We start from the raw sequence: 19,384 nt of genomic DNA, 5'->3' as shown, positions 1-19,384 counted from the left end.
ATATGACTAGCAAAAGAGGGACAGCGTGTTTATCTCTTTGAAAGAAAGCAAGAGTTGAAAAACTAAAAACACGTTGAGCATTATTTTTATGCAATGAAAATAACAAAATTCAAGACAAATTTCTCTCTTAAAAAGTTGAAGATATCAACTCCAAGGTTAATTTAGGTTATTTGTCAACTGACTAGGTAGCTTAATAGGAGATAAATGTGTATGTTTACAAGATGGCTTTGTTGGTTTGATAGTTATGTAATCGTGAAAACCAATAAAACCTATGAAAAGAGACAACTCCAAATTCTTTTTTCTATTTCTCAATGCATGTAAGTTCTAACATGCAACTAATTTGAATTTCTGATTTAGCCAAATTTGTAAATAAATTGCAAAGAGATTAGGGTAATGAGAGATGAAAGAAAATTATTGAATTTGAGTAAACCTAAATGGGCATAAGTCACCACTACAACACTTCTACAAATTAAACTTTTGAGGGAATGGTAGGAAACACACAAGAGTAGCACAATTGTAACTTCACAGATGCAATCGTTGTAGGAACTTTTCAAAAGATGTATGATGTTTCATAACTCATTGAATCATGAAGCCATTTTGGATGTACGCACACATGAGACAAATTACTAAGAATGCATAGTAGAAATTCCCTTTCCAATTCATCACTATAGATTTATTTGCAGCAATCATGATAAACTCCAAAATACTAAGATCAACAAGCATCCCATGCAATAAACAACTAGCTCTATCATCATTCATAAACAAAAAATCATGAAGACATAATATCCAAGCATGATATATCACATGCATAGAATAGGAGCACTAATTATTGTTAGATAATTGAGATGGGGGGGTGTGAATCAATTATAACTAGTTATCTTATAGACCTTAAAGACACTTTTCACCAAATTATACTTCTTAAACTTTCAAATCATTAACTCGATAATCATATCTAACATCATAATCTTGATCGATAAAAACTTTACATCAAACTGTTAACATATTGTTCCCTAGTATACCGAGTATTAGAGTAAACATCCAACTTATGTACTGAGTTGTAGCATTAAACAATTAACATGAAATAAACTTAGAATACAATAAGCATCCACACATCTGGCACAAGTATTTAATATGGAAGCCCTATCAGGGGAAAACCACTTGAGAACCGAAAACCAAGTAATTTCACTCTTTTGAAGTAAGTTATGTTAGGAGTCAACCTTGGTAAAGGTTACATACACATTTTAAAGGTCACTTGATTAGAGGATTTACACCAAAGATCATCTAGATCTTATCATTCCTTGACATTTATAAAGAGTGACCTAATCTAAAGGACATACAAACGATACTATTAAATGCTACCATGTAGGATTTCACTAGACTATTAGGTTCACTCGATTAAGAGATTTTTCTGCTATAGTGGTAAGAAAGTAATAGTGAAATCATTTGTTAGGCTTTACCACTATCTTGCTAATTCAAATCTTTGCTTCACTCAATCTTATCCTTTTGATCCCTTTATGGTTGATTTACACACTTCACACATCAATTTAGTACCTCCTTTGTTTGATCTTCTCAATACTACTATTCTCAGTATACCCTTCTCTTCTTCTTTCACAACTTGGCTACTATCAACATAATCAACAATAATAAGCTATGCATTTCATCCCTCAATTAGAAAACCTTTTTCATTCCAAAATCTTCTTGGTTTTTTCATTTAATCACAATCATAGATCTCCATCAAGTTTAGATTCACTGAATCTAGACACCCAAGAAATAGACATCTACCTTGAACTTTGTGCTCCATTTCAAATTGATAAATCTTCTCCAACATATCTTGTTTGAATTTCTCCAGTCATTGATCTCGTAACTAACTTCATCCTTGTCCTTGAAACTTCTTGAACATTCTTAATTTTTATCAAATTTTGACCTCAGAATAAATATTTTCTAAACTTGTTCTTTATGTTCATACTCGGTAAACATTATATCTTGCTCGATCAATATTAGACTCAATTAACACTGAAATTACTTGGTTAAGGCTAAATTCTCACTTTTCTATCAAGTGCTTGGTGACAACTATAGTTGCTTGGTTAATTTTGTATTCCTTCATTTACTATATTTGATCGATGTAGATTGACTAGCTTGGTGCAACACAACTTGTAAATACATGATTCCAATACTTCATCAAATTATGTCAAACAATAAACTGACATTATACTATTAGAGTCTAACTTTCTCAAGTGCCCATTGAATACCATATATTTATCATACTTTCTTCAAATCCTCTTCATCAATCAAATGATATGACACTCCATCAAATTAACATAATGTCTAACCAACCAAGGCTTGGCACCAATGACAACATAACAACTAATATGACTCTTTCACATGCATTAACAACATTATCAATTGAGGCTAATAATCTCCTCATTTGGCATTGATGGCAACACATAAATATAAAAGATATTGTACATTACATCGTGAAATAATAAACATCAAATGCCAATCACATCTTCAACTCTTTGACTTCATTCGGGTTCTCTACAATAGGTTCAACAGATCTAGCTTGGTGTCCACTTTGACAATTTCTCCCCATTTGGGTGTAATTCACTTTCCAGTAGCATCTCATCTTCATATTTATGTATAGTATATCACTTCTTCACAAATTCTTTCTCCCTCAACACTACACTTCTCCATAGATTTTCTCCCCCTTTGGTAGCAATGCCAAAGGTAACTATAAGTTCCAATCATAAACTTATAAAACCTTATAGTAATGCCTTGTACCTCGCATGTACTTATTACATTAGTTTTATTATAGTCACCTTCATAACTTCAAGAAACAATCCCTAAATAGTGAATTCTTGCATCAACTCCAGAAATATATATCTGATCATTCATGAATTGATGAAACATGTATCCTTTCTTAGCGAATATTGGATAGGGGAAGGACCCTTAACTTATCTCTTAGATACTCAAAAGCATCCTTAGGTAGTGACTTTACGAATATATCTACTAGTTTATATGTGTGTGTGTGTGTGTGTGTGTGTGTGTGTGTGTGTGTGTGTGTGTGTGTATATGTATATATATGTATGTATATATATATGTATATATATATATATATGTATATATATATATATATATATGTATATGTATGTATATATATATGTATATATATACATATATGTATGTATATGTATACATATACATATAAATATATATACATACATATACATATACATACATATATGTATACATATACATACATATATATACATACATACATACATATATGTATATGTATATGTATATATATATGTATATATACATATATATATATGTATATATATATACATATACATATATGTATGTATGTATGTATATATATGTATGTATATATATACATACATATATATACATACATACATACATATACATACATACATATATATACATACATATATATACATATACATATATATACATATATATATACATACATATATATGTGTGTGTGTGTGTGTGTGTGTATACATATGTAAATATGTAATATCTACATATGTACATATGTAATATGTGTGTGTGTGTGTGTGTGTGTGTGTGTGTGTGTGTGTGTGTGTGTAGGTGTGTGTGTGTGATATGTCAAGAGTCATCTTTCTTGAGGCGCCTATTTTATTCAAATCCTAACCCACACAAAAAAAAATTCATAAGATTTGAATTAAAATAGGCACCTCAAGAAGGATGACTCTCAATGTATATATATATATATATATATATATATATATATATATATATATATATATATATATATATATATATATATATATATATATATATATATATATATATATATATATATATATATAAAAGCCAGTAGCAATTGTCGCGCACCATGGAAGATATTTTTTAAGAAATTTAGATGGTTATGTTTAGGAGCAAGCAATATAGTATTTTTAATTTTTAATTATTTTCACTTTGAAGAAATTCAGATGATAATATTTTTATTTAAAATTTTAATTTCTACATATATGCATATATATGTATTTTTTATTTTTTCTACTTTTGATAAAATAGTATCAAATTAGAGTTAGAGTTCCAGTTAGGGTTAGAGTTAGAGATAGAGTTAGAGTTAGGGTTAGGGTTAAGGTTAGAGTTAAAGATAGAGTCAAGGTTAGGGTTAGGGTTAGAATTAGGATTATAATTAGGGTTAGGATTAAGGATATAATTAGGGTTACAATTAGGGTTAGGGTTAAAATTAGGGTTAGGGTTGGGATTAGAATTAGAGTTAGAATTAGGGTTAGTGGTTAGAGTTAGAATTAGGGTAAGAGTTAGAGTTAGGGTTAGAATCAAAGCTAGGATTGGAGCTAGAGTTAGGGTGAGAGTTAAGGTTAGAGTATGGGATAGGGTTAGGGTTAGGATTAGAGTTAGAGTTAGAGTTAGAGTTAGAGTTAGGATTAGGGTTAGGGTTAAGATTAAAGTTAGAGTTAGAGTTAGGGTTAGGTTTAGGATTAGGGTTAGAGTTAGAGCTGGGGTCAGGGTTAGGGTTAGAATTAGAGGTAGAGTTAGGAATAGGGTAAGGATTAGGATTAGAGTTAGAGTTAGAATTAGGGTTAGGGTTAGGGTTAGAATTAGGGTTAGAACTAGGGTTGGGGTTAGAATTAAGGTTAGAGTTAGGGTTAAAGTTAGAGTTAGAGTTAGAATTAGAGCTAGAGTTAGGGTTAGAATTAGAGTTAGGGTTAGAGTTAGAATTAGAATTTGGGTCAAAATCAAGGTTAGGGTTAAAGTCAGGGTTAGCATTGGGGTTAGGGTTACAATTAGATATAGAGTTAGAGTTAGAGTTAGAGTTAGAGTTAGGGTTAGAATTAGAGTTATGAATAGAGTTATATTTAGGGTTCAAGTTAGAGTTAGAGCTAGTGTTAGAGTTAGATTTAGGGTTAGAGTTAGAGATAGGGTTAGGGTTAGGGTTAAGGTTAGGGTTAGAATTAGGGTTAGAGTTAGGGTTATATATAGGTTTAGGGTTAGGGTTAGGGTTAGAGTTAAGGTTAGTGTTAGAGTTAGAGTTAGAGTTAGAGTTAGAGTTGGAGTTGGAGTTAGATCTAGATTTAGAGTCAGGGTTAAAATTAGGGTTAGGTTTAGGGTTAGGATTAGAGTTAGAGTTAGAGTTAGAGTTAGAGATAGAGATAGGATGAGAATTGGGGTTAGGGTTAGGGTTAGGGTTAGACTTAGGTTTAGAATTTGTGTTAGAGTTAGGGTTAGAATTTAAGTTAGAGTTAAAGTTAGGGTTTGAGTTCAAGTTAGAGTTAGAGTTAGAGTTAGAGTTAGGATTAGAGTTGGAGTTGGAGTTGGAGTTAAAGTCAGGGTTTGAGTTAGGGTTAGAATTAGGATTAGTGTTAGGGTTATGTATAGGGTTAGGGTTAGGGTTAGGGGTAGAATTAGAGTTAGGGTTAGAGTTATTTTTAGTGTTAGAGTTAGGTTAGGGTTAGGGTTAGCATTAGGGTTAGGGTTATAATTAGAGTTAGGGTTAGGATTAGAGTCAGAGTTATGGTTTTTGTTATTATTGTAGTTAAGGTTATTTTTAGGGTTACTACTCCTATCAAAGTTGATGTTAGTGCTATTATTACACTTTAAGTTAGTGTTATGGTAATTGGTAGGTCAATTTTTTATGTGGATTAGTTCTATTAAAATGCTCATGATTAGTGCTATTGTGACACATATTATTATATTTTTATAATGTATGGGCTCCTTCTCCCATCCCTTCTCTCTCTCTCTCTCTCTCTCTCTCTCTCTCTCTCTCTCTCTCTCTAGATACACCCACTAATCTCTCTCTCTAGATACACCATCATATGCCTATCTCTACCCTTATCTATAATATATTTATCTCTACTAAAAACATCTTTCTATAAAATATATAATATGAGCTCTCTCTCTCTCTCTCTCTCTCTCTCTATATATATATATATATATATATATATATATATATATATATATATATATATATATATATATATATATATATATATATATATATATATATATATATATATATATATATATATATATATATATATATATATATATATATATATATATATATTCCCCTCTATTGAAAAATATAATATTATTTCTATTTAGTAGTAGATATAAGGTTAAGGTTAGGTTTATACTTTACTAAATGCTTAGTACAGTCGCATATAGAGTTAGGATCCAAGGTTTATAATTTCATTTATATGACACTTAGTGTTATGGTTACAGTTAATAAGTGGTTAAATGTTACACTAAAACAAGGGACACAATTAAGCGACATGTGAGATTTAGGTATAGTGTTGGAGTAAAACTATGATCAAATGATCAAAATTGGGATTTGTGTTCTTAAATGACTCAAACTATGTGGAATTTTTTTAATTGTATCTTGTTCATGAAAGGGAATTATAAGTCCCAACACAACTATTCAGATGGTGTAAAAAGTGTGAAAATAGATAAGAATCAATTTTATAGAAAACATTTCTCCATGATGATTTGAGAACATTATATATTGTTGAATTGTTAATAATACTAATGCAAGTTTTATTACAATGATTAAGAATATAAATATGCCTATCATGAAGGACATATATGTAGACTTATGGTTTTCTTTCTTAACATATTTAGTAGCCATATCCATTGAAGACATCTTTTATAAAAATAAATATATTTTTCCTTGTTCACTTCTTCATGAAAGTTACATAGAACAATGGGGAAACACAACTCCCAATACAAGTAATTAGAATTCTAGTAAAAGTATGAAACTATACATAACAAATAATCTATAATGGTGTAAAGATTAGGATTGTATTCTGACCTTTATTTGAACAATGATTGTGAAAGACTTCTTTCGTCATTAAGGGAAACCCATCCACTTTTGCAGATGTGTCATGCATAAATTTTCTGCATCTTTCATCTACATTATTTATATTTCCTCAACACATCCAATGGGCAATATTCTGTTCTCTACAAATTTAATTATAGTTGTGCATGACTCTTTAATTATTTATAGGCATTTGTGAAAATTAGTATCAAAGAAATCATTTGAGGCCATTAGGTGAACCCACAATACTAGGTACCACTTTTTGGGGACGAAGGAAATTGTGAAATGATGAAAAATTTGCATATTGAATTTTACGTATGTTCGCCCAAACGTGCTAACCATGTTCACACGAACATAAAATAATTATATGTTCGCACGAACATATTGAGTTTAAATATGGTATGTTCGTGCGAACATACTATGTTAATATGTTCGTGCGAACATATTTTAAATGGTGAGTTTGCGATTAAAATTCCACTTTTTCGTTTGAGATGTTGGTAAATTTGCCTCTTTTTTATGTTCGTGCGAACACAAATCTTTTTACATGTTCGCGTGAACACGTTAAATTAAATTTCTGTCCACCAAATTATTTTTGACATATGAACATATTAGACATGTTCACGCGAACATAGTGTTTGTGCGAACATCTCTAATTACAAATTTTTGGTGTTGTTTTCTGGAGAAAAAATGAAATTGGTTCTTTTGACCCCTAAAATTGAGATTGAATGATCTCCTACTGTAAAATAAAAAATGCCAATTTGTGCTACTCAGAGCAAGCTTTCCAATGACTATAATTTTAATACATATTATATTCATTAAGACTTTCAAATATGAGTTTAACTCATTATAGGTTCATTATCGATTGAGCATCAACCGACTTCGACACCTCAAGAAAATTAGTAAATCAGGTCAATTTTTTTTTGAAAAATATGTAGGAACTAGCTTATTGAGATACCTTTCTATTCAAAAAAAAAAAAAAAGGTTTCTGATAAATTGACTTCAAATTATCTGTGTCAAACAGAACGTATGTCTGAATTACGATTCGTGTCACTTCAAAACTTCATAAACTATATAATATTCAACCAAAATGAATCAAACCAAATGCATTCTTTGGATATTGATATTACAAATCTAACACCGAAAGAATTATGTCATTATCATTTCTAAAAAAAAATTTATGTGTGTCAAATGGATTGTCACTCTTTAAAAATATTGAATTTTATTATGTACCACTTTTCGAAGGAGATGAAAAAATTGACCTAAATAATTTTTTCTTTCAGATTAAAAAATATGGTTAAAAAGTAGGAACATAGTACTCAAAATCATTAGTTTATGTCATCTTGAAATTATTTATAGTTTTCGAGATATAGTCAGTTGAATGTGACGTTTGTTGCAAAAATATTGATTTCAATGTCAAAATTGGTCAAAAAGTGGAACCCATTATTGTGGGATCACCCCAGCTGAAGTATCAAGCTAGTATCAATATGTTTGATTATTTTATCAAGGCATCCATAACTCAAATATTAACTTGCAAACTTATAAACAAACATCAACATATAGAAATAATCAGAATAAAAAAATATTAGAGATTAAAACACAATTTCTTTCAAATGAATAATGTTCAAAATAAGAAAAATCAAAATCAAAACTATTTTGAATGAAACATTTAGATTGTAATGTTTGAAATATGGTAGCATTGCCTTCCACTTTTTGAACATTACAAACATAAACATTATATACATATTTTTTAATGAAAAATACTAAATAAAACACATGCGTAATCTAATTAAATAATGACAATATATAAACTAAATATATGATTTCTCCATCTTAAGTAAATTATTAACTTTAATAAAATACAAATTTCATTGATACACCGACATTGTCATCCACATTAATAATAACATTTAATTATGAAACATGAATTTTTTTTTTTTTGAAACATGCAAATGTAAAACTACTATGAAATATACAAATCTAAAACATGCAAACCAAAACCATTTTGAAATATGTAAATCTAAAACTAATATGAAACATTGAAATCTAAAGCTAGTTTGAAATATATACATTAAAAATATGCAAATGAAAAGCATTATCAAATAGGTTTTGAATGAAATTCAAAATCTAAATCAAACATGCAAGGCTACACTATAACATGCAAATCTAAACAATTTTGAATGCAATTTTAAATCTAAATGATACTAATTGAAATTGAAATCTAAATCAAAGTAGAATATTATAGTTAATTTTGACACTAAATCTACATCTAAATCTAAATACATAACCAAATCTAAATATAAATGCAAAACTAAATTAAAAATTAAAAAATAGAAATAGAAATCTGGCATGCAAAAAAATTACTCCAAAACTTTCAATCAACTCCTCTTCAAAAACTTCAATCAACTCCTCTTCAAAAACTTCAATCTTCTCCACCAATAATCTCCACTTCTTACTCCCTCCAAAAACACAAAATGAAAATGAAAGGAGGAGCCATTTTTATAACTTGTGAGAGGCTCCTCATATCCCCCAATGGATGTCTCTCCACATTCCATGAATTTGTTTCAAATTCCACCACTCCCCACAAAAAAATAAGGTGTGCAAAAATATATTTAAAAAAAAATGTTTCATATTTAAATTTTTAATGAAATTATTTCAGCCATATTTTTTGGCTCTATTTTTTTGGTTCTTATTTTTTGGGTCCTATTTTTTGGGCCTAATATTCTAGCCTCCATTTGGCTTCCTAATATTTCAGCTAGTTATTATTTTGGGATTGTTTTTTTTAAAATTTTTTTTTGATAAGCAAGAGGTCGAAGCCATATATTAATAGAAAAAATAATTATACAACCCCACTCAAGGGATACTGAGAGGACAATGATGGGCATTAGTTCATGTGTATTGCCCTTTTTGAATCAAAACCATTGGAGATTCCTTAATTCCTTAGTTATCTCATTTGTTTGTGTGACCTGAAATAACACAGATAAATGTCCAACAAAACTCTATACTACTTGTTAAGAGGTTAGAGAATCCCAAGAAAGACATAAATCTGCTAAAGACATTGAGATCCTAAAAAGATAGACATTAAGGAAACAACATATATATAATTAAAATTAGAAAGAAACACAAAATAAACATAACAAGGTGATTTAATAGTTTTCAATGGGAATCAATTACTAAAAATAATTTAAACACTTTTGAGGATATCGAAAGTGTGCCAAGTTATTAATAAATATATTTTAGATAATAATTACTAAAGGGAACTGAAGTGAGGATTGATACTTTATTTAATCAATTGGAAGGGACTTATCAATCCCCATATCAGCTAGCTCGTCTGCTCTCTTACTCCCTTCCCGATAAATGTGGTTAATCATTATTTTGTTGAAGGCTTTGCATAGTTCTAAAGTTGTCAAGAGCTTTGCATCTAGCCTCTAGTTAGAAAGAGATCATTTCCTAAGAGCATTTATAATTATGGTCGAGTCTCCTTGTATTTCTAACTTATTTATTCCCAAATGTTAGCATAACAAGAGTCCTACTAAATCATAAATCTCTGTCCAGTAATTAGTAGCTTCTCCAATGTATCTTGTTATATTGGCAATTTCCTCTCCTTTGTTGTTGTGAATGCAACATCCCATGCCAACTTTACTTGGGTTGCCTCTCAGTGCTCCATCAAAATTTAGCTTGAACCATCCCTTTTTTGGAATTTTCCATACACATTCTACCCTTGAAGATTTACCTTCATCAACCCCTTTTCCTAGAAAGGGTGCAATATTTAACCAATCCATCGTCCGTGCATCTTTTCATCCCAATAAGTCATCCTAGCTTGTTTGATGTTAGAATTAAGCAACTATTATTTGTTAACTCTCTAATTGAAATTTCTATTTTGTTAATAAGTTGATTAACTAACATCTTTCTATCTTTAAATATTGTTCTATTCCTCTCCAAAGAACTATGGAAGGGGAGGAGATCCAAAGGCTATGAAGAAACTATCTTATCTTAAGAGAGTTCAAGACATCAGCATATTGAGTATGGAGTTAGGGAAGGCCATCACTAGGCCTAATTGAGAGAAAATTCATTCCCAACAAATTGTTGAATAAGGTAAATGAAGGAAGAGATGATCTGCAATTTCTTCCTCAGGTTTACAAAATGGACATCTAGTTGGACCTTGAAATCCAAACTTCCTTAGTCTTTCTACAATGAGGGTCCTTGATGAAGGACTATCCAAGAAAAGAATCTTGCCTTAGAGAGACAAAACTTATCCCAACTTTATCTAAGAGGAAGAATGCTTTTAAAAAAACCTTGTTGAGATTCTAAAAACCTGTAACCTAGTTTAGAAGTATACTCCCCATTCTTATTTTGGTCAGAAATAAATTGATTTTATTAAATCTTGAAAGAAATTACATTATAAAGGTTTATATAAACCAGATTGAATAGGTTCACTAGCCTCTTTTTTTAACTGTCCTAATAGCCTAAACAGAAACATAAAAACCACCCAAATAACCATATCACTCCATATTGTTGACCCCCTTGCTTTGACGTCCACATAAAAGGGACCCCTTGTTCCAAAAGATAATGGCGCCAGGAGAGAACTAAATTCCCTCTTCCATGTGAAAGTTGCCAACAAAAAACCATCCAACGCTTTCACCCTTTCTATAAAATGGGTTCGCACCATCTTCATCAAAATTTAGTGCCTTCCATCTTCTTTAAATTCTGTTAGTTCTCCTTGTAGGTCGCTTTTCCTTTGGGAAACTGATAGGAACTATGGCCTTCCTTTTTTTGCTTGTGGAAGCATCGAATTGCATCCTTCAAACTTTCCTACGCTTGACGACACTCATTTACATAAGCTTCTCTATCAACCTACACCCGTGGCTAGTTGACAAAGGGGAAAATCCCTTTCTCCCTCCCTTCATCTTTATCTTCATAGCCTTCACTAAAATCAAAAGCCCACCTAAGGTGTTCCCATTCTAGAAGTGACACCATATTTGGTGTTAAGGCCTTTTGAAAAAGTGCCTCCATTACCCATGCAACATTCTACTCATGGTCGCCAACTTGTAAACCCCATGCCATCACCATTGCTGCAATATCAACCTGTAACTTCCATTGATGGTCTGCCTCTTGAAAGAGGGGACCCAGGGTTTCCTACATCATGTAAATTACATCTACTGAAGGGCATCTCACCATTTGTTTAAGAAGTGTGTTCGCCACCTTCCCAAACAACGCCTTCTATTGCTTCTCCATTTTGAAGGTAAATGTTGGCTCCATTAACTCTTTGCAGTTGCTCTTTCATAAATTAAGAATTTTGCATTAATAAACTACCCACCACTTTATTAAAGAGCCTTTCACACACTCTGATTAGATGCGGCTCTATTTTGTTTTAATGCGCTAGCAATTTTTATTAGAATCACCTTTGTTGCCACATGCTTTGCACTTCCAACATGAACCGAAAGGATTGCACCCACCTTTAAAAGCTACCTTTATCTCCCACTTCTGACTATTTCATCCTTGGGAGTCAATTTCATTAGATGTTTCCTGCAGGGAATAATCATTGAATCGAGTGATTCAATTCCACCCCAAAATTGAAATACTCTATCCTCACTGATCCATCATTTAAAGAGGTTTCCCATTTTGATAGATTGTCTACCTCTATGTTTCCATCATGCCTAATATGAGTAATCATATAATCCTCTAAAGTGCTCAATTCTTGCAATATTAAATCAATTATCGTTTGAAGATGCCATGCATTAATTTGCAACTTTGATATTGCCTACACCATTATGAGGGAATCCCCTTCTAAATGTAACTTTTTTATCCCCTCCTTTTTGGCTAACCTCACTGCTAACATAGCTTCTTGACACTCTATTGTGTTATTGGTGCCTATGGGTAGCTGTTTTGCTCCCTTCAAAAGTATGTGGTCTGCACTGTCTTGCAAAACAACCCCGACACCTAAAGCCCCTGGATTACCACCCACAACTCCATAAAAAATTGCTTTAACCCATCCTTCCATTGGGGCTCTCCATTTTGTCCTTATAGAATTCACCTTTTTCTTATGAGTCACCAGTGCACCTGCGGGGATTCAAACCTTATCCCTGGCCATGAGGTTTGTAGCACACTATCCTCCTTTGTATATGGGATCTGCATCGCTTGCCTTTTTGTGGTTGAGGCACTAACTGTCTCCTCTATAGCATTGATGATTCTACTTAAGCATCTTCTTAGAGTCTCTTTCTCACCTTGAAAAATTATTCTATTGCATTCCTTCCACAATTCCCATATAATTAGTGATGGGGCAACTAACAATATGCTTGAGAGAGTTGTTTTTCTTTGCTCCCTTGGCCATCCATCAGACACCTCCTTAACATTTTGGGCTCTCAGCCCTTGCCATCCCAATTTAAATTGGATAAATTCCCAACATTTCCTTGCATATTGACATTGAACCAAAAGTTGATCAAGTGTTTCATCATTCTTCTCACACAATGAACATCTTGACGGTCCTATTATACCTATTTTTTTAAGCCTTTCAGTAGTTAAAATTCTAGCATTGTATGCCAACCATGCAAAGGCTCCTGCCTTGGGTAGTATATCCTTGTTCCAGCAAAGATCTTTTGAAGTAAAAGCTTCACTATTTGTTTCAGCCATAATATTATAATCGAGTTTGATTGAATAATTACCTAAAAGGGACCCACACCAAATGATTTTATCCTTCTTTGTGCTCAAGAGAAATCTTATTTCATCTAAGATGCTTTGTATTTGTTGTTTTTGTTGTGTTGTCAACTCCTCTCTTGAAAAATCCTTCCAGCACCATTCCATCCCCTCCAACCCTTCCTTCTCTGCCACATAATCGTAAACAATTTCCCCCTATCTTTCTTTGAAGTAGGCTTTTAGCTCATTAAAGTTTTCATCACACCTTAAAACTTTATGGCCATTCCAAGAATCCTCCCATAATTTTTCTTGTTTCCCATCACCAATATGCCAAGAGATGTGCTTCACAATAATTTGCCTGCAAGAGAACATAAAATTCCATATTGTTGACCCTCTCAGTGGATCCCGCATTGTAAAAATCTTGTGGCTATCATCTGAATCTAAATATTTTCCTTTTAGAACTCTCACCTAGTAGAGTTGTGGATTTTCATACATCAACCACATTAGTTTAGCTCCCAGGGATTTATTCATAAGTTTCCATTTCCTAATCCCCGCCCCACCCTTTTCCTTAGGTCTGTATATCTTTTCGCATGCAAGTAAGGGTATTTTATCTCCTTCATTAGACCCATTCCAAAAGAACTTTCTCATTTTCTGCTCAAAAATTTGAACTACTTTTTTGGGGATATCTAAGCACATCATTGTGAACACTGTCATGGTAGAGTACTATATGGAGCATTAAGATTTTGCTTGCTGATTATAGCCATTTACCTTTCCAGCCTTCCATTTTCTTCTGGCATTTTCTATCAAATTATGCTAAAGGTCTGCTTTGTTTCTGCCATAAAAAAAGGGATCCCTAAATACTTACTTGGCATCAATCCGATTTTTATATTCAAGATCCTACAAATTCTTATCTTGACACATTATGGGGTATTGAAGAAGAAGACCTCTAATTTGTTCCAATTGATGAATTGCCCTGATATTCTACCATAAAGTTCTAGAGTTTTCTTCATCACTTTAACTTTTGATTAATGTGATGTTCCTGCTAGAAAGGTGTCATCTACAAATTGTAAATGAGTTAAGGCTTCCACTGCCTCTGTAATTTTGATCCCATTCCATAGTCCCTATTTACGCTACCTATTAAATAACCTTCCCAATACCTCTGCCATAATAATAAAGAGAAAAGGGGATAAGGGATCCCCTTGTTGAATTCCTTTCTATTGTTCAAAAAAACCTTAAGGGCTACCATTTATCAAAACTGAGAAATGAGGGGTGAATATGTAACTTTCCACCCATTGCACCCATGCTTGTTTGAACCCAAACCTCCTTAACACACTAAGCAAGAAGCATCTGTCTACTTCACCATAGGCATGTTTTATGTCTAGTTTAATCATCATATTTTGCATTTTTGAGGCTCGAATTGTGTGGACTACTTCATGTGCGACAACAAATCCCTTAAATATGGATCTTCCTAGCAAGGAACCACTCTGTTCTGCCAAAATGATCAAGCTTAAAACCTATTTAAGTCTGTTAGCCATCACCTTAGAGATAATCTTATATATTGTGTTACATAAAGAGATTGGTCTGAAATCTTCAAAGGTCATTTGTGTGGCTTTTTTTGGCACTAGAGCTATGAAAGTGTTGTTGAAGTTTCTAAGAATGAAGCCCCCCTGCCTTGATTCCTTGACCACTTCCCACAATTCTTTTTGAAAAATAAACCCCAATTTCTAAAAAACATTACTAGGAACCCATCTGGGCCTAGTGCTTTATCCCCTCCTAAACCCTTCAAAGCTTCAAATACTTCACACTTAGTAACTAGGGCCATTAGTTTTTTGCTCTAAATCTTAGTGAGCATAGCTAGAATGACACCCAAGACCTCTTCCACCTCGTTAGGGTTCTGTTCTACTTGTTTCTTTTGTGAGAAAAAATTCATTGCCTCTAAATTGATCCCTTCACTATCTTGGAAGAGAACCCCATCTAGATTTTGAATCTCAAAAAAATTATTTGCTGCCCTTTTAGTTTTCACCAAATTGTGGAAAAAATGTGTATTCCTATCACCCTCCTTTAACCGTACTTCCCTTGATTTCTGTTGCCAAAAAAATTCTTCTTTGGCTAGACACTAAAATAATTCCCTTCTCAGGACTTTCTCTTCCTTATAATCCTCTTCAAACATGCCATATTCAATGACCCGAAGGCTTAAAGTTTTTTAATTTCTCCTCTATATCCATTTTCTTATAAAAAATTACCAAAGTGCTCTCTATTCCAAATCTTTAATTGATCCTTAAGAAATTGAAGCTTTTTGAAAAAACTGAAAGCTTTATTACCTTTTCTTTTTGGAGCTTTGTTCCAATATTCATCGATCAAATCTGCAAAGCCTTCTATTTTTAGCCACATAGCTTCAAATTTGAAAGGGCATCTCTCCAAAGTATTCCCATCTTGAATTCTCAAAAAAATAGAAAAATGATCTGATCCATGAAAAGGAAGAATCTCTATAGAACATGACTAGTTTGCCTCTGCCTAGTTTCCTACCACAAAGAATCTATCCAACTTTTCTGCTATATTCAAAAAACCTTCTCTTCTATTTGTCCATGTGAATTCACCATTCTTGAAATGAATTTCCACTAGGCCACTATCATTAACAAATTTGCTAAAATCTCATTGGCTTTTTGAGCTCCACCCTTTTCCACCTCTTTTGTCTTTAGGGTTCAATATTGCATTGAAGTCACCTCCTAGAATTGCCACCTCATTATCTATGCTTTGCAATTCACCTACTATAGTCTACCATAAGGTCCTTTTCTAAGCACTATTATTTGGACCATAAATGTTTACCACTGAAAAGGAGGAGTGGAGCTATTTGACGCAAACTTTTACCTATTGTCAATTTGCATTAAGATGGATAATAGTTACCTCTAAAAGATCTGAACGCCATAAAATAGCCATACCCCCCGATGCTCCTTGAGCCCCTGTCAGCAAGCAATCCCATCTTCTAAATTTACTCTTAAACATTGCAAAATCCTCCTCCTTAATCTTTGTTTCTTATAATAGCACCAAATTTGGTTTTAATTGATCAAGATACCTTTTGATCAATCGTATCTTGTCAGAGACATTGCAGGCCCTAACATTCCATGATAGGGTTTTAATGGCTCCCAAGAAAGGCTAAACCTTTTCCTGATCTTAAAATTTTTGATTGACTTGTTGCACTGACTGCCAATTCCAACTTTGTCTTGATAGATTTAGGTCCTCTCTTCCTTTTCCCCCCCACATTTGGTTTCAACCTAGTAGAGCTTGTTTGTTCAATAGATCTTTCTTTCAAAATTCTTGGATGCTCCAAGAAACCTAAGTCATTTAGGTTATCCCCCCTTCTATCTCCTCCTAGGCTAATTCCCCTGCATCCCTCATGTTGTTGCTTTCCAAAGCTTCCCCAAAAGAGTCACAGAGGTTTCAAATTAGGGAGACCTCTATATCCTTATAGATATTATTGCTATCTCCTTGCATTACTCCCTCCCCTTGTGCTTGCATCATCAAGGGGGCCTCTATGAACTTTCCTGAAATTTCCTTAGAGTATGCTTCTAGGTTTATTGGTAGACTCTTATCTTCAAGAATTCCATTGACAAGGATTTTTGAAGGAGTTTTGCATACCTTTTTTGACATAGATGTCTTCTTTTGGGGGTCCATGACTTCCTTTTGCCGATCAACTCCCTCTTGTCCTTGCCATTGTTCCATAGGAGTTTCTTTGACCACTTAAGTAGAAACCTCGTTATCACCATGCTCTCTCTCCTCAATCACCATAATATCACTATCCATAAAGATTGCTACCTTATTTGGGTTTAAGCCCTCCTGTATCTTGCTGGGCTCCTTTGAGGAGTTTTGTTCCTCTAGACTTTTCTCCATGTCTCTCCAACATTCCCACAATTCAAGCTCATCTAATAGTTTGTTAGCTTCTAGTCCCTTCCCTTTGAAGAGCCTGCTATTTTGTATCACCTCCTTAGGAATCGGGCTTACCACCCCTTCCCATACTTCAATAGGTTGTTTCCATACTCCATTACCTGTGCATAGGGTGAGAAAGTTTGGGACAGGGTTTCCTTCCTCCATGTTTAAAAGAACCCTTGGGTGAGAGGATGAGTCTTTTAAGTTTAAAACTTCTTCTGTGCTGATAAAAGTTCCTACCATATTTTTGATCAGTGCTAAAACCTCCTCCCCGCAGTATTTAGTAGGCATATTATAAAGATTTATCCATATAGGAAAAACCTTCAGCTTTTCTTTACCTAGATCAAAATTTGGCTCTGAGTCTTTTAGATATATTCCTCAACCTTCTAAAAGTTAAGGGCCATTGTTTAGGATGTCTTTTTTATCCTCTTTACTAGGAGAAATCCCTATATAAAAACCATTTTTTAGGGTTTTTAACTGACATTCCTTTTCCCAAATTGCTTTACATCCCATTCTTATCATAGTTACAGAGGGCCATGGACCAAGCCATTTAAAAAAGAATGCTTTCTCATGTAGCTCTACAATTGCTTCTTGCCATTTCACATTACTAATATGAATGGAAGACATTACCTCATAGATGATGTGATCATTTGGTTTTTGGGGAGAAACTACGATTGTCTCTGCCTCCTTTACCTTTGCCTACTAATGTAGCTTTGGTCTGTAAAACTTGTGAGCTATTTTTGTAAAGTTGAATCTATCAAACTTTGTGTAGATTGTCTTCTGGCCTTGCATTTTTTTTCCCCATTTCCTCTCATTCCCCCATTTTTGTCTATAACTTCTTCATGGTGGGATGAACTGATCATGTCTTTACGAGAAGGGCACCGTTCTCTGGTTCCTTGTTTGATCATTTTTATTCAATGACCAATGATTTCTGCTATGCTACTCATAAGGCCACCCTTCGTGTTGTCTAAAATCTGAATGAAAATTTGCATGCCATCGATCCTTTCCCACCCAAGTTGCAGGTATACGTTGTTGCCCTTAGCAATTTTGCTCCCACTCCCACTCCATGTCTAGTATACTCCCCATTATTACTTCTAGCCCAAATGAGGGAATCCTTCACTCCTTTGAAGGAAATTTTCCTCAAATGAAGAATTGATTGGAGGAGATTTTTATCTTCTAGTGGAATATCCTAAGAATCTAAAACTTTCCATTTCTAGTTCATCCCATTGTCCTCAAAAGTCACATAATCCTTAACCGTAGATCCCCATTTTTTTCCAAATAGGATTTGGATAGATGGAGGGAAGGATAAAGATCAAGGGCCTTATCTCCTCCCCATGAGTCTATCCAGAATAAACCATTCCTACTATCCCCTAGATTCCATAACAAATTATCCTATATAATATGTTTGTATTTCAACAAGAAATTCCTGAACCTTGATCCTCTTGGAAATATAAGATGAGCAATTGAGAGGGGAGGGGTGAATTAGTTACTACAAAAATAAATCCCAGAGCCCTTAGATGTCAATACAAAATGAACTCTGAAAGCTGAATACTGCTGATGCTCGACAAACACACATAAAATGTTGTAACTCGATAAATATTGAATATACTTGGTAATGAACTAGCTTTGCAAATCTTAAGATGTTATTAGTGACTATCATTACTTTAACTTAATTTTCAAGCATAAAACAAATAGCATGAACACATTTGACACCAAGATTTAACATGGAAACCCAATTTGGGAAAAACCACTAATTGCAACTAGTTACCGATTTTCACTCTTCTGAAGTGAGCTCTGTTAGGAGCCAACCTTATTAAAGGTTACAAAACACACTACTAGGTGTGACCTTGTTAGAGGATTTAATCACCCTATTAGGAGTGGCCTTGCTAAAGGTCTTTAGACAATTCAACAAAACTTCCACCTTGTTAGAGAATTTGTAAATAGTTGTTAAGCCAACTATATTAAGAGATTTTAGATCACTATTACAATGGTTAG

The sequence above is a fragment of the Cupressus sempervirens genome, chromosome 1 (genome assembly GCF_028749045.1).
Source record: "Cupressus sempervirens isolate cs-2001-9-10 chromosome 1, ASM2874904v1, whole genome shotgun sequence".
In the NCBI taxonomy this organism is placed as follows: Eukaryota; Viridiplantae; Streptophyta; class Pinopsida; order Cupressales; family Cupressaceae; genus Cupressus; species Cupressus sempervirens.
Note: the sequence above shows the minus strand (reverse complement) of the source record.